Raw genomic sequence first — 17,101 nt, 5'->3', positions numbered from 1 at the left:
GGGCCCTGCTGTCCCCATGCTTTTCAGAAAAACAAGTTCTTTTCAGAAGCCTAGTGAAAATAAATAGTGAAAGGGGTACTGAGATCAAGAAAAAAATAATCTGTCCTGGCATTTCATCTAGGGATACTTGAAATATTGCAAGAATCTGGAATCCACTGGGGAAATGAGCCTGAAATGACAGGGCTGTGCAGGAGCTCTTCTGAGAGCTGGAGGAAGACACAGAGTTAAAAATAAAACAAAGCAAGGGAAGATGCTGCAGTAACTTAGCCCACTCTGTATTGCTTTTGTATAGGTGTGGGGGAGAAGGCAGGCAGCAGCTGGTTGCTTCAGAAAGCCTATTTTTATTGAGTCAAGTTTCCAAAGCCAATCCAGTCAATATGGGGTGTAAAACCCTTAAGATCTCTTCTCCTGATGGTGGAGTCTGTATTTTTCATCCTTCCCTTCCCTTGCACCTCCTGCCACACAGGAAACAACCCAAGTGACTCTTCCTCCAGCATTGCTGTTCTAGGGACCTCCATGGTTCCCAGGGTACACAACATGGGAGAAACTAATTAGACATCTGACCCTGAATGAATTCTTAATTGCAGTTTCCAACCCAGTGTGAAGGGGACTGATATTATTGGCAGTTACTAACTGGTATTAGCACAGAATCATTCTTGAGTGCACTCTCTGGGGAAAATCCATCACAACAGCACCTATTTCTGTGCCCTCTGTTCTTGGCAGTTTTCTGTTGGCTCATGTTTGTCTCTGAGGTGCTCTTGGTGTACCCAACAGAGGTGTCTGTGTTCCCTGGGGTCCAGCAGAGCAGCCCACATGGATTGCTCCAGTTGCAGAGCCCCTGGAAGCAGCATGGTCTGAGCAAACCCATTGCTTTGCTCCCTCTCAGGGCAAGAGAAGCTCTTTAATCCTTCAGTTGGTGTTTAAGGCACAGAGTACTGGTGAGGGGTGGGATACAGACAGACTGCCTAGGAAAAGAATGAGCGCCTTCCTGAGGGTGCTCTTTGTCATTGCAGCCCTCTTGCTGAAGCACATCTTAGCCTCTAGGCCAGACCAAATCAGTCTGGAGAGCCAGCAGAGTGACAGTGTCGATGTTTGACACCTGTCTCCTTCAGAGGACAAGAGTGATAAATCTGCAGCTTCAGCTGGGCCTGAGGCAACCAAATCCCAGGCATGGTGGGCCAGTGAGGCTGAGCTTTCCAACCAGCCTGGAGCCTTAAATCTCTGGGACATTCCTGGCTCTGGGTTGGTAGAGGGTCTCAGATTGGTGGTCTGTGTATGTGACTGCTGTCTCCTGAAGTTACCCACATCCTGAGGAGCTGACTCTGCTGCAGGGAGCAGAGTGCCAAAGGCTGCTCTCATAGTAAATTCCTCAAGTGTCTACAGGGTGCTTTAGCAAAAGCAGCCTCATGCTGCTCCAAGTGATGGTATGGGTGAAGCTCAGCAGTGCCCTACTGCTCACCTGGGCACAGGTAAAGGGGGAGTGTGGCAGGTGAGAACACCTGTCTACAGCTGCCCTTATTAAAGAGTCTCCCTTTTGCCTTTTTAGTAGTGTTTGCCCTGTTTAGGGGATGGCAGTGGATTTAGCAGTATTTTCCCTTCTTTTGCACCCTTACTTATCTCTGCCCATGTGTTGGAGCAGCTGTCCTGTAGGGTGGTGAGAAAGTTTGCAGGTAAATATTATCTCTTTGTAGTAATTCAGCAAAAAGACTGCACTTTGCTTTTCACCTGCATTGTGTCCCTTCTCTCAAGTGGATTAGCTCCTGAGGAGTATCCTTGGGAGAGAAATCCTTTCATATATGAACGGAGCAGGACTTTAAAATAGGTACAGAATCCCTGTTAAGGGATCCCCAGAGCCCCAACCATTCTGCTGCCTTCATTAGTGCCTAAAAAGCAGGGACGTTGTGTGGGGGAAAGAAATGAGGTTGGGAGGCAGCTGATGAGAGGAGCAATGTACCCTGCTAACAAAACTCATCTGAACAGATACATCCAGCACCTCTGTGCCTCCTTTCACCTGCCTCATTCTGAGCAACCACATTAAGAAGGAAAAAAATATTTAAAGCTCTGCTAACCAGAGCCCCATGGGGAAACAAGATAACTATCAGTAGAGCTGGTGCTGCCATGGGTGGGAAACCCCCACAGCAGCAGGATCAGCACATCCCTGCCTGGGGCAGCACCTGCTGCTGCCCTGCCTGGTGCAGCTTCCAGTGCTCCTCTGAACTCTCCTTTGACTCAGAGCTCTGTTCAGCAGTGGGCTTGGTTCATTCTGTTCTCCTGGTGCTGAGGGGCAGGTGTGTGCAGCTGAGGGGAGGAAGAGCTCACCTTAGACCCCACGCAATGGGAGATGCTCCCTGTCCTTAGGGATTTCCTGATCCTCTCCACGTGCAGCCCTCTCTCAGGAAGGAGCTGATCCTGTGGGACACTGAGGGCCACCAGGGCGCTGACATATGAGGGTGTTTTTAGGCCAGGCCACTGCAGCCTCAGCCCTCTCCTTCCCCTTCCACCCTGTCAGAGTCAAGGCTGCTTTTCCTGCAGCACTGCCCTTCTGGCAGCTGTGAGTCTCTACTGCTTGCCATAACCTCAGTCTATCATCTGAGGATGCAGCAGTTGAATAACAGTCTGAGCTTCTGCAAAACAACTGTGGCAGTCCCTCAGGCCACCGAGGCTGCTGTTCCTCCCCCAGAGCCCCAGGGAGCAGAGGCAGCGACTGTGGGAAGGCTTCTGAGGACAGCAGGATAAAAGCAGCTCGCACAGGGGCCAGCAGGCTCCAGCTGGGCTAAAACTGCCCCATCCTGCAGCAAACGCCAGCAGGGGGATGCATTTCTCCTGGCCCTTCCTGGTTTGCAAAATTCATCCCTCTTGTGACAGAAAGGGGCACGAGGAGAAGAGCAGGGACCCCTTTCTGACTGAAAATCAGGCAAGATAGGGATAATCTTTTAACCTAAAACTCAGACTATTTCCAATAGCTGTGTTTTTTCCTCACCAGATTCCTGCATCAGTCAGGTCTGCGCTGCTTTCAGAAGACATCTGCCTGGTGCTTGGGATGGAAGTTGTGCTCTTTGCTCTCTGAGGATGGCTTCCCCTGGCTGGAGTATTGGTTCCTGCCCTCCCTAAGGACAGCCTTTGCCTGCTGCTTGTTTTCCTCCCTGAATGCCTGTTTCCAAGGGAAAGTGCTGCTTTAGGGTCATGCTCCACTCCTGCTGAGCCCTGGTGAGGGATGTCAGAGCCCTTCCCAAGCTGGTGATGAGGACTGCAGGCAGTGCTCACCTGGGGTGTGCTTTGGGGCCCCCAGGAGCAGCAAAGCTCTTCTGTAAACTCCAGCAGAACACAGGCTGTATGTTGAGGTAATCAGCATCCTTGATCTTCTCCTCTGAGACCCAGCAGTTAGCTTATTTGCACTCTGTTGTGGCAAAAATACAAAGAAAACAAATATGAAAGATTATTTAATGAACTCTGGAAATGAATAATGAATACATCATTTTAAGTGGTTCTTCAGGCTGGTACGGAGTGCTATCCTGAGATGTGAGAGCAGGAATCTTGGCTGATGCAGAGGAGGGCAGTCATTTGGTTCCTGAATGAGCAGCTCACAGGATGAATGGGACAGTTAATTGTTTCTTGAAGCAAACTTCTCAAACATCAGTGTGGCTAAGGAGGAGACTTGGCAGTGTGCTGAGCCTTAATTTTTAAACGGTGTGAAAGATGGGCTTGACTTACCTTTGCTTTGAGTTGGTGCAATGCCACTGACTTCAGTGGAGAATTTGTAGCCCTCACATTTCATCTGCCTGGCTATTTGATGGCACAGCAATGAGAAATTAAACACCAAGCAAGGTTTTCCAGCAAGACTACAATTTTCTGGAAGATCCCGTGCTGACAGAAAAGTAGAATATATGTCTGACTTAAATCGATTTGTTACATGTCTTGTGTTAAACACTTTATCTTTGCTGTGATAGCCTGGCTTAGTCAGATCTGAAAACCAAGAAAGGTGTTTGAAACCTTCATCTATTGGGAGACTGGCTCACATTCCAAATAAGTTATACAGCATTCTTTCCTAGACTGAAAACATTCAGGTTGGTCCTCAATTATTGCTTATAATTCCAAAGGGTTCTGGGACAGCTGTACATTCTGGGCTTTGTGTCCCTTGGAGTCCTTGGTGGATAGACTCATGATAGTGAAAACATTTTAGGGATGGATGACTCAAGAAATTTCCTTTTTAGAGTCTCTTTAAAATAACTTCATTTGAATGAGAAAATCAGAAGGATTCTTTAAAAAAGCAAATGTGTATTTCAGTATGGTGTGAGTGTATGGATAAAAAAAGCCAATTTAAAAATTAACAATCCAGGAAAATTATTAGCAAAGGCTCTTCCCCATCTGCCCTCCATGGAACAGGCATTGCTCACATGGTGTGGGAGTAGGACCTCATGCAGGGCTCCCTGCCAAGCTCCCTGGGAGCCACATGTTAGTGGCAAGGGAGTGGCAAGTAAGCCCTTTGCTGAAGTGTGAGTGAGGTGAAGAAAGTTTAACTTTTATTTTCATGCTGGAGAGACTATTACAAACCAGTCATCTCCTGGGTTTTGTTGTGTGTGAGACACAGATGTGGTCCATAACCTTCTTTTTCACATCAAAGGTTGGATCTTGCCTCAAGGTCAAGTGTGGTTTTCTTAATTCTCTCTTCTCTTACAATTTGTTTCCCCCAGCCTAAAATTAAGGGTTACATTTGTGTATTGTTGCATGTAAAGACAGAAATTTGACTTTTAAAACATGGCAGACATCTCTTTGAAACTGGGAGCTAGATCCCTAAATATCTTTGGAAATCTGGAGCTGTGCACCAGATGGAGAATCAGCACTTAAAGAGTAATTTCATGAAGGAAGTGGAGTGAAATTATTTCCTTTAGCAAATAGTTTCACAGCATGAAGAAAGAAAGCAGAGCCAGCATCTTGCACTGGGAGATCATGCTTATTCTCTCCTTCTTCGTGCCTCTTTCCTAGGGTTTTGGGGGCTTTTTGGTTTAGTTTTTTTTTCCTCCTATGGATGCATCCAGGCCACATCATGGCACAATGCAATGTGCCAAAAGTAGGTATTGGTTACTCTTTAATTGGCACCAGTTGCAGGTCAGAATGAGCACTTTGTGTCTCATGAAAGGCTGAACGCTTTTTATGTCCTGAAGTGATTTGAGAGTAGATATAAATGTCACAGATACACTGAACAAGAATTACTGGCCTGCAGAATTAATCCAAGATAATGTCAGAGGCTCTCTGAGGCAGGCTGACAATGTGGTGTGTCAGCCTTATGTAACTGGGTACATGTACCTGAGGTCATGTGCAAATGTAGGGGCTGCAGCTGGGCTCTACACCCCAGGAAATGGGCAGGAAAATCCCATGTCAGAGTATCAAACACTGGCAGTGTCCCTGGTGGGGAAAAGCCAGTCCCTGGTCATCTCTGAAGACAACAGTGACCTTGCAGATTGTCAAGAATTAGTCCTGATCCAGACAGTCTAGGAGAGATCCCCAAAGTTTCCTTATCCTGGATGCTGAGGACATGTGAGGTGTGCAAGTAAGATTTTTGCAGTGTCTAGGAGGAAAATGAAACTTTCTAGACAGGTGGAGCTCATCAGTTTGCAGAAAAACAGCTTCTGCTTAGAGATCAAACAACTGCCATATGGTGCTGTTTTTTCCTATAGCACAAACATATTTAGCTGTGCCAGGAGAAGTCTGGGGAACTGATTGTCAGTGGCCACACAGGATATGGCTAAACTTGGATCAAAACACTACCAAAGCATGGAGCAGCTCTGGAGAAAGGAGCTGAATGGCAGCTGGGGGAGGGAGTGATGCAGTGGGTCACTTAGGGAAAGAGGTACTGCTCAATTTCACCTCCCTTTTATTGTATGGAAACCTGGCTGCTGCAAAGATATGGTGTAAATAAAGTTAAAAATTCTAAAACCCTTTATATGACTAGACTCCTTCACCAAGCTCTGAATCAACATTATTTCAGTTAAAAAAAAATCCCACCAAACAAATAATTGCATGTTACTGCTCTCATTCTTGGCTATAAGATAAAATCTCATTAGCAGCTGCAATAATAGCACATCTAGGAGCAAAATTTGACTTAAAATGCTTTCACTTTCACAACACCCACTTTTCATTTGAATGCTCAAAGTTGCTGCAAAACATTTTTGAAAATTAGCTATTAGCTACACACTGTAGTAATTTTTCTGGTGACAGCCATTGCACAGAACATCTACACTGCAATAAACTTTTTGCAGTACCTTAAATTTGCCTTATTATTGTCTATCAAGTGTTGTTATTGCTAAACTTGTTCCAGTGCTGACTCAGTTGATGAGCATAATTTTACCATGTAGGCAGCCCTAATTCGTGATGATCTGGGGCTTCACATAGCATCTAGAACCTTCCTCAAAAGCAAGTGACTAAGACATTCATGAAAGATCTTAGAGCTGGAGGTTTGTGCTACAAATGCAAAGCAGAATTTATTATTTGGGCTTTACAAATGCAGTTTTAATTTTGCCTTAATCAATACTTCATGAAAGTGGGCCATGTAGGAACTGTTTATTTCTCTGGTTTCCCAAGCAGCTTTCTGTGTCCCATTAGGAAAGAAAAAACAAAAAAAAAGCATTCAAGACAGCCTGAAAAATATTTTTCTTTTCCTTGGCCTCCCCTCCCCCTTGCAGGCTTTCTGCTCCAGTGGCTTGTGTTGTAGTCACACTATGCTTGGAGTGACTTGAGAGCATCCCTAATGCTGCATGCCTGGCACTGGAGGCAAATAAACTATTTGTGTGCAGCAATCTGTAAGCTGCACCTCAAGAACAATTTCCTTGTCTGCTGACAGACACCCAGGAAGGCTCAGGGAGGTTGGAGCAGGAGGGCAGTGGCAGAAGGAGGAAAGTTTCCTTGTCTTCCCCGGTGCAATGAATGCAAAGCAGCTGCAGGAGGGGTCAGCGGCAGTGGGATTCCCTGCCCATTGGCATGGTGGGTGCTGCTGCAGCCCCTGCCTTTGGCTGTGTGCCCCAGGGGCTGCAAGGGCAGCAGGGACTGCTTTTTCCTTTGCTTTCATTTCTGGGAGTTTTCTGTAACTCTTTGGATTTTAAGCTGAGTTTGTTGAATTCTTACGTTCTTTCCCTCCCACTCCAGTATTTCACAGGAGGGTTTTTTGCCCCCTGCCTTTTGTTAGATAACAAATTTCCCCTGCACCATTAGAGCTGTGGTTTGCTGTGCTCCTTGTACGAGATGGTTTCAGAGAGTGGAGGATTAGCTCAGACCTCTTGACTACTCTCCCCATACACCACTTCTGAGGCTTCAAGGCTCACCTGCTTTTTAGCAAATCAGAGTTGACACTGGCTGACTTCAATGCTGGTGGAAGTTTCCCTGCTGCATGGGGTTTGTGGATGGGCTCTTGGCAAGGGCTCCTGACTGCAGCTGCTAAAGCCTTATCTCTCTCCGTAAGATGCAGGAGTTGCCTCCAGTGGGTCCTTGGGGGCTCTTGCTGCAGTACCAAAAGCTTGTTTCATTGCAGGGAGGGGGCAAAGGCTGCAGAAGGCCAGTTCAGGACACTGAGCTTACAGCAGGCTTGGCTGGGGGAATTGATGCCTGCCGTGTAATGTGTGAGCTGTAATAGAGGTCTGGTGTCCCAGGTAGCTCCAGTGAATGTGTGAGAATGGCACTACTATTACTGAGAATAAACCTACCCTGCATCCTATAAAATCCAGCAAAAAGCCCTCAGATCTTATAAGCACTCCTGTTCCACTGCTGACTGCTGCTTCTTGGGGCTGGCTTGAACTGCAGCCTAGGGAGGAGCCAAGAGGTGCAGGAGAGGCACTCTCCTTCCCAGAGTGCTCTGGCCTGGGGTGGAATTAACCTCTTTGTTCAGTGCAGAGGAAAAAAAAATCAAAGCAGGCCAGGGTTGACCTACATTTGATCCTTGCAATGTGCAAGTTCTGCTTCCTGCACTTTTTCTTGTGGTGACCTTTTTTTCCTAGGAGGTAAGAACTGCTTTGAGGCATTGCTGCATGTTTTGTACAGCAAAACTTTCCTTCCAACAGGAAAGGATAATTTTGAAGATCGCTGTTTCTGTTACAGGAAATCCCAAAGTCGAATTAAAAAAAGGAAATGCGTTCTTGTGAAGTCTTCAAATATCATAGGATTGAATCTCTCTTTAGATTCTGACATTCTGGATGGGATGATTGCCACTGATCTCTCATATGTGTCGTGTGCTTTGGAAGGGGATGTTTTGCCAAAGCCTCTCGTCACCAAACCTCAGTGAGCGGGGAAGAGAAATGTGGTCTGAGCCAGCAGGGTGAGGGAAGGGCCAGGGGGCTGGGTTTCCAAACTGAAAGCTGAGGGAAGGATGGGCATTTTCATCTGCTTGTGAGAGAGGGGAGGGGGCAGGCACGGCTTGCTCAGAGGACAAGAGGTGATCCAGAGCAGCATGTGGCAGTCCAGGGCACAGCTGTGCCAGTGCTTTGCCCTGCTCCCTCCTGTCTGTTCCTGGGGGAACAAAGGCAGGGGTGAGGAGGGATGTGAGGAAAGCTGTGTGGGGCTGAGCAAGGCTTTGGGCCTTGAACAAAATATCTGCAGTTACAGAACTGGGACCTGAGCCTTAAAGAAACTGGGAGAGCCCCTCACAGGGCCTAAGTGACGGTGGCTCCCTTGCAGCCTCCTTACCTCTCCTCAGTGACCACTACCTCCCACTGCTTTGAGCCTTTGGCTGATGGAAATAAGAGCCTGGAAAGACTCTGCAAGGGGAGCACAGGCAGCTGCCTGAGGCCAGGGCCTCTCCCAGCATCACTGCAGCACTGGTGGTGCTGTGTTAGGTTTACTCCAAGAGATGCTCAGTGCCTCTTCCATGGCCCACACAGGAGGAGGTACGGGCAGACTTTAAGGGATACTGGGATTTTTCAATGATGTTTTCACCAGACAGTGGCAAGGTGCTCATCTCCTGGGAGCCATCAGTGAAGAAGGGCATTGGTGCTGCTGCCTCATTACGTATCAGTGTGTGTTTTGTTCTCTTTCTCCTGAGGAAGGGGCTGGAGAACGTGCAGGTGAGGGTGGACAGGAGTGGCCCTTGCCAGCAGCCTCCCTGCTGCAAGGTCAGCCCCCAGTGGCACAGAGTACATGCCCTGCCTGCTGCATCGTGCTATGGGCAGACCTGACTTGTCCCAGCTGACACAGGGAAGACAAACACCACAGGCAGAGCCCAGGGTGTCTGCAGGCAGCCACATCTTCACAAGGCCCCATCTGTAGCAGGGCTCAGCCACAAAACCTGCCCTATTTGGCCCTGCTGGCTCCTGACAAGGCAGATGCTATCCAGTCACAGGATAGCAGGAGGGCGCTTGGTGCCTTTGGGCTGGTTTGTCAGCCAGCACCTTCTCCCTTGTGTGCAGCTAGCCAGGTGAACTCAGCTGAGCAGTGCTGAATGCCTGGGGGCAGAGAGCAGCCTGACCTTAGCAGTGCATTCAGTGTCCCGTTCATCTGAAGGATGCTGAGGTTATAGAGGTAGGAGATGGAAAACAGTGTTTGCTGGAGCAGAACATCAGCTCCTGCCTTGTTACCCCTCCTGCACAGTGAAGTGAAGCTGTGACCAAGACCAGAGGGCAACTGGTCAGCTCCAGGTTTTGTTACAATGTTGAGTTCAGGTTATTTGTGCAGTCTTGCTTCTGCTGCATCCCAGCTTCTGAGAGCTGAACTGCTTCATGTCTTTTGTGTGCTGCTTTAAGAAAAAGAGAGAACTAGAAATCCATCTGTCCTGTTTCGTGGCATTGCATTTAAGAGCCACACAGGGCTGACACCTTTAGATTAGCTTTACTTTGCTTTGTGGACCAGTAGAGCAGTGAACTGTCAGGCCCTTACATGGTGGCCCTGTTTAGTTTTCCCTTCTCTCCATCATGCCTTGTGCTGTGCAAGATCCAGCCTTGCTTGGATCCTGCACAGTGCCCTTCCTGTGTCCAACTCCTGCTCACTTGTGAGCAGTCAGCACAATCTATTTGCTGTGGAATATAACCTGTCAGCAGATTTTTCTCCTTCCTCAAGGAAAGGCTGAATCCAACACAGCACTGCCACTGTACTCTGCATTATAAACTCTTCCAAGCAGGGATTTGCACTTGCAAAGCATCTTCCTCTGTCCCTCTGTAGTGGCCAGCACACAAGCAGAGATTTATGAATTTCCATCACCGAACAGTTTTGCAGAGCAGTTGGGCTTGCTGTCAAATGCTGTGGCTGTCCCTTGATGCTAATCATCCAGTGTGGAATATCAAGTGATGGCTCCAAAGGAACAGCAAGTCAGAGCCTCTGTTGGTATCAGCCCCTGCAATGCCTCTGAAGGCAGCACAGCTCCAGCACTTCACACCACACATGGTGTGTGCCAGCCTTTATCTGGCATCTCCAGCTCTAATAGGAACATACGCTTGGCTAAATTAAGAAGGAATATTTTTGTGCTTTAGTGTAAGCATACTAACAATTCCAGTTTATTTTAAGGATGTGTCTTAAAAGCATTAAGAGTGGCATAAAATAATAATATATGTGATTTACCGCTGTGGAGACTGTCAAGTGTTGTCATCTACTGGCACTGTATTTAATACCCGGGCCGCCAAGAGGCATCGCTAATAGAATTTGCATTAATATACACAGCTTCTTTAAAAATTAATTACCCAGAGTAGAGCATCATGTACTGAGACTCTCAAACAGGAGAGAAACATTGAAGCAGCACTGAAATAAGCAGTCTCAGAGCTCCTTGGGAAGCCTAGGGCAGCTGGAAACATTGCCCCAGCCCTTCTCTCCTGCCCAGCGCATCACGATGGGGATGCAGACACAAACTGACAGCAGGAAGCATTGCCATGGAAAATTCTGAAGGAAAGCATAGATTTGGACTGGGCCCGGAGGCTGATGTGCTGCTGCTGAAGGGTGCTGCTGTTGCAGCTGCAGAGAAATACAAGGAACCTGTTAAGTCAGGAAAAGGAAATGTGATCTTTCCCAATGTCTCCCCAGAGGCAGGGAGGTGCCAGCGCCCCACAACACATGTGGGTCACGCATTTGTGTGCTGGGGGGGGGGGTTTGCATGGGTCAGAATGCCTGGCAGCACCAGTGAGGAAATGTCTGAGAACATTCATCAGCCCCTCTATTTTCCTTTTCTTCCATCAGCCTGCAAATGCAATGGCACATTGGGATGCTGCTCACTTGACTGTAATAAATTAGCAGCAGCCATTCAGTCTCCAGCCCCTCCAGTTTCTTCACGTGCTGGAAATGGCTAGAGATGAATTTTTGCTGCTCTACGTGGAGGAGAAAAAACAAATGTTACTGGTCACAGGTATTGATAGCTTTAGTCAGAAGCTGAACAAAGTTAATGGTATTTGTGAAAACACTTAGGTAGCGGTGTCCTTCTCCTCTTTTGTACTTTGGCTTTGCTGGGTTGTAAGTCTGAGCTCTGGTGTGGCCACAAGAGATCTGACCTCATTTCCCATGGACATCCTTTATATCAGCTGAGAGAGGGGCAGCAGGCCCAGGAATGCAGATTGTGCCTGAGCCAGGCAGAGTTTCTTTCTCTCCAGTGAGCTTTTCACATTGCTGAGCTCTTTACAGCTTTTCTGCCAAGAATGTCCCACAAGTGCAGGTACTTTCCTTCACTACTACCTGTAAGTGACTGTTCTGTCTCCAGCTCAGTTAAAATTATGAATGATTTCCAGCCTTCTCCTGTACTGTCCCTGGAAGGTATTTGTGAGCTCTGGCCCTGCTCCCTGAGTGGAGGCAGTGCCATTGTTTCCATTGCAGTCCCAAGCCTCACTGGCCAATTTCAGGACTCCTTACTCAGCAGTGGAAGCTCTCTCTGGGCTGGAATTTGGAAAGTGGCTGGGAGCAGCTACAAAACATCCAATGCAGCTATTCCCTGTTATACTCATGGCAGAGCAAGGGAAATGAATGGCTTTAGTGGCAGCCAGGCTGCTGTTGGTGAGTTATCGGACGTTAAATGATTTTCAAGCAGTGCAGCAGTGCTGCTTTTGCTGCAGCTTCTGTCCCCTCAGCATCTCCATCTGCCCGAGGCACGTGTTCAGTCTGGGCAAGGGAGATCAGGTGAAGAGGCAGCTGCAAGTTGGTGGTCAGGCTAAAATACAACTGAAGACCTTAAGGGGGCAGCTTTCAAGACAAATTCTTCAGTTTCTCTGAATCCTGGTCAGTACTTGTGGGCTCCTTGTCTCTTTATGGATGGAGAGGAAGGCCAGGTATAGTCTCTAAGAGCTGTTTTTGATTTAAAGGAGGCTGTTACAGTGAGAACTGAGATACTTAATGAGTGCCTGTTTTTCTGATTCATCATTTCAGAGCAGTGTTTGGTGGTCTGGGTTACCTTCCCTCTCCAATCCCCAGGAAATCATGTTATTAATGACAAATGCTCAGGCTGCTGCTGGTGTCTGAGGGTTCACTGCACAGAGCAGGCTCAGGGGACAGGAATATCCCCCCAGGATGGCTGAGGGGGTGGTTGGCAATGAGAAAGAGCCTACGCTTCATTCTGCAGCAAAATGAGACACAAATCAAATGCTTCCACTCCAAACAGGGAAACTCACAGGGCCCCTTTGCTGACCAGGGGTGCTGAGGGGCAGAAGGGGAAGGCAGAGCTGGGGGTGGGGGGGTGTCTTTGTCAAGGCATCCATTGCTCTCCACCCAATGTAGGATGAACTTGGATGTGATGAGAAGCCATCAAAAATGAGGGATATTGGACATGGGTTGAGCTGGACTCCAGCTCTCAAAGACAGACTGAAAGCTCTGGAGTGGGTCCAAGGAGTGAGATGGGTCAAGAAGCTCTAAATCTAGGAAGTCGTTGTTTGCACAACAGAATGAAAATGAGTATTTCCCCTTTCTTTCCCTGCCCACGCTGGTGGGAATCCATTCTGGTGACTGCCCTGAGGGCCTCCCCCTGCCGTGCTGCTTCACCACCACCCTGCAGCCAGCACTCCTGGGCAAAAGAGGATGGAAAAGGGCTTGCTCTCTGCTCCAGCACTGGGAACTGCCGATACAAACAGAGTCTGAGGCTGCTGCTCCCAGTTGTTGGTGGGAGAAGTCCCCAGGTTCAGACTGTCCTGAGCTTCTTCCAAGGCTGAAATCCAGAAGTGCAGATACAGTGCTGGGAACAGCAGGCAGTCCCTGCCCTAGAGGCGGATGGAGCTGTCGAGATGTGCAGACAGGATTCTGGAGGTCTGCAGTGAATCAGGCAGCTGAAAACATTCAGCTACGCTGTAAGGGTGAAGGAGACTGCTGAGGCACTGGGGAGGCAGGGTGCTGTCTGTGTCAGAGGGAGCTGTCTGTGTCTCAGGACAGGCTGCACAGCCTCAGCCATCGGGGACGAGCTGTGCCGTGGGAAGGGCTCTGCGTGCCGAGCACAACTCCGTGATAGCAGGGAGGGGATTTGTCTTGTTGTGCCTTGCTGCCTTGGATTTCCCCAGAAACAAAGTGAATCCCACAGGCATTTCCTCCTTGCTTTCCTCCTGAAGTTTGGTTATTTGAAGAGATTCAGGAATTGTGTATTGAGGAGAAGGTTCCTGGGCAAGGCAGCTTCTGCTGCCTGGTGCTGCAGCCTGAGATTGAGTCAGGAGCGCCCTGGGAAAAACTGATCTGACGCTCAGTGCTGCAGATCCATGCTAGCCCACAGGGGTTTAAACCACCACAGGGTCAGGAACAACAGCAAAGCAGGGTAGCAGAGGACTGGGGATATAGCAAGAGAGGACAAAATTGTTGTTTCCCTCAGTTACCAGCAGCACCATTTCAGCCTCAGATTATTCCTGCTTCCAGCTGCAATGCTCAGCCAAAATGTGGGACAGACCTGTCTTGCTAACAGCCAGGAAGTGTGAATGCACACCAGCCATCCCCCTGTTTCTGGAGCAAAGCTGATGTTCCCAAGGAAGTCCCTGTTCTGGGGTAGTGAGGCCCCCTGCCTCACAGCTGTTCCAGTATGTCAGGGATTTGGCAGCAGGAGAATGGTGGGCTTGATGGAGCAGGGGTGCACCCCCAAATTGTAACCTGGTCCTGTTTTGTTAAGGACAAAATGGTGGTTGAGTACTTTTTTTTATATATTAATGATAAGATGGAGTTTGAGTAGTTTTATTTTTATCCTTCTCTATTATTTTCCCCTCCAGCTCCTACTAATGCTCTGCTGCTCCTCAGCCAGGCAGCTGGGGGGCTGTGTGACCCTGGCTGTCCCAAGCCCTCCTGTCCTCAGGACATGACTCTGCAGCTGGGACTAAATCCACGTGCTAGCCAAAACCCCAGCAACACTTTCCTTTGAATCAGTGTCTCTGGGGGAGCCTTCTCCAATATAACTTTGGAACTGTAAATGGTAGAGATATTTACCTTCTCTTTCAGGGCAGGGAGAGCTTTGGTCTTCCAGCACGATATTGAATTCCTTGGCTGGGCTTAGCCTTTCTGAGCTCTGGGTTGTCAGCCAGGGGGGCAGGGGAGCTGTGCTGGCTTTCTGCTCGTTTCCTCCGAGGTGTGTGAAGTATCACCCTCACGAGCAAATGGCTTTGGAGGAGTCTGTCTCCAAGGAGCTCTGCTGACTCTGCGTGTGGCAGAAGTCACAGTGCGGAAATCTTAGCAGCAGCATCACCTTGCAGATGTTATCCTCACTCACCACGGCTTCCTCCCTCCAGAAAGGCCTCTCTGATTGCTGCTCCTAGCACAGCAAAGAAAGGGTCACCATGACAAGTGGGTCTCATGAGCGCAGAGTTTGAATCGACATGCATTGACCCAGAGGCTCTTGTGGCTGCTTCTAGGGTGATGCTCCACAGCTCTCGTGCTCCCAGGCAGCCAGGGATTGTCCCAGCTGAGGGCAGGGCCACAGGAAAGGCATCTCTAGGTTTCTCATGGTCTTTTAAAAATGGTCATCAAAATGTTTCCATTTTCAATGCCAACACATTTTCAGAGGTTACTAAACAGCACCTGGATCTCTGAAATTTGAATACAGCTTTTTATCTGAACCCAGGCATCTCTATATACTCTCCCCTTTCCTAGTTTACCATTAGAAATGTAGAATGCTTGGAGCACAAACTACAAACACCCCCAGGTTTTTAATTGTGGTTGAAAAGGCTATTTGCTCTTTTGAAGGGTTAGTTTTCATTATTATTTGGAGCTGATTGCCTAAAGAAAAGCACAAAGTTTAGGTTTGGCCTGCCCACAGAACATTGCCGCACTGATCCTTGATCAGCCTGGCACCCACAGATCAGCCTGGGTCACCCTTCCCTGTGACCTTCCCTGCCCTGTGCGGCGATGGAAGGTGGGTGAGGACACACTGCAGCAGGTGATGGAGGCATTCAGGGACACTGCCAGCTTTCTCATCCTCTCCTGCTCCCGGGAAATGTCTCCTGAAGCCAAAGGCTGCAGGGAGAAGGGCTCCGGGCGAGGCTGGGCACTGCAGACACCACCCCGGGTGATTTACCCGCTCCTGCAGGGAGCCCCTGGCAGTGCCAGCAGTGAGTCAGGTTTCCTGCTCCTTAAATTTAGACTCGTCAGCCCTCACCTCTCCCTGCAGCTTTGTGAAGCACTTTGGGATCCAAGGTAGTTACAAAACAATGTCAAAGGTGTTAAAACGATTACCATTAAAATACTTCTCTTTTCTGCAGGAATGCCTTGGAATGCCACAGAGCTTTGGAAGCTAGAAGGGTGTCTCTTGTGGACTTGGAGAAGTCTGCTAAAATGGTAGGATTTTCTTTCTTTTTCAAATCATTATTGTAGGCAGCTAGGAAAAAGCCAATTCTGTATTCTGTGTGATGAGATATTGATCTAACTTCTAAATCCCTCTAACCTGATTAAGGCCTTAAGAATTTCAACTATTGAAAAATACTAATTTTTTTCATATAAATATCTTAGGCTACACTAGGGATGTTAAGCTTAAGTCTTTCCCTGAGAAATTCAAATAGCTCAGCCTGTGGGGATCATTCAACCCTACCAAAGGCTTTAACATATGTTTGTATGTAAATATAGTTTACATATATATTAAGCTTTTACACGTATATGTAAATGTAGATGATGTATGTGGTAGTTTGCAGCCAATCTCCAGAAGGGATTTTCTTGGTACTTTTTCAAGGTATGTAGTTGGGCAAACGGAGCCTGATCTAAGCCAGGCAGCGTGGAGATGTGTGTCATCCTTGGGATCACACCTTCAAAGGGAGGTGGAGCTGGGGCATACGGGGGGTGGCTGCAGAGGTGCACCTTCCCCTGTGGTAGCATTCACTTCACTGCGCGTGCTGGAGAGGGTGTCAGTGCAGGAGGGTGGAGATCCAGGGCTCTGGAAAATGCTCATGGCACATATCCTTCCACTGCAAGGGAGGGTTGCAATTTCCAGCTAAAACTGCTGTGCTCTCATGGCTTGCCAAGTCCTTGAGTGTGGTTTGCCACACTCTGCCACCCACCCCAGCCTGGCACCTGCACCGTGCTGGCCACAGGGGTGACTGGAGCTCCCACCGCTGAGTGTCCTTGTCCCCTCGTGCTGGGCACAAAGTAGGGACAGATCTTGGCAACTGCAGCAAGTGAGAGCAGGAGGGGCCAAACCTAACCAGCATGAATGGAGCTGGTCTGGTCCTGCAGATCACAGAGCTTTGGGAGCCACCCCCCCTACTAAGGTGGGAGGCTTGAGCTGCCTTGGAAGCAGGAAGCCATGATCATTTCACTGTGTGCTGAGGCTCTGGCCTTGGAGCATTGTGCTCCCTCATGTCTGCAGAGCATGGTCAAAGCCAGGCTGGGAAAGAAGAGCTGTGGGTCACTGTGGCTGTAGAACCTCACACCAGCAGTGATGGCTGGCTTTGCTGCTCCCTGTACTTTGTGGAGCTGTGAGGATCAGAGCTCCTGAACTCCCCAGGGAAATGCTGTAAGTGGTGTTTGGCTTTTCAGAAATACAGCCTGGTGGCAATTGCCAAACCTGCTTCCTCCTGTGTGCCAGCAGCCCCTGCTAACCGTGTGCAGGTTGGTGTTGACACACGCTCCAGGCACGTCCTGCTGCTCTGACCTGCAGCTGGGAACCCAACACACAGAGTGGGCTACACCAGTCAATCACACATCTGGATTATTTAAAGGGTTGGAACTGCAGTGTGCTCTCAGCTGCCTCACAGTGGCATTTGCA

The 17,101-nt window shown here is 48.6% G+C and overlaps 1 protein-coding gene across 1 annotated transcript in view; it reads left to right on the top strand.

Annotated features, from left to right (window-relative positions):
• PAK5 (p21 (RAC1) activated kinase 5) overlaps nucleotides 1-17,101 on the top strand; it is a 299,053-nt gene that overhangs the window by 97,294 nt on the left and 184,658 nt on the right. The window contains exon 2 of the mRNA XM_063152843.1: nucleotides 15,606-15,681. The gene's annotated coding sequence lies outside the window, so the exon portion shown is untranslated. The remainder of the gene's footprint in view (nucleotides 1-15,605; nucleotides 15,682-17,101) is intronic.

This window comes from Melospiza melodia, chromosome 3 (genome assembly GCF_035770615.1).
Source record: "Melospiza melodia melodia isolate bMelMel2 chromosome 3, bMelMel2.pri, whole genome shotgun sequence".
Taxonomy (NCBI): Eukaryota; Metazoa; Chordata; class Aves; order Passeriformes; family Passerellidae; genus Melospiza; species Melospiza melodia.
The sequence above is the reverse complement of the archived record's forward strand: the minus strand, read 5'-3'. Positions and strand labels throughout refer to the sequence as shown.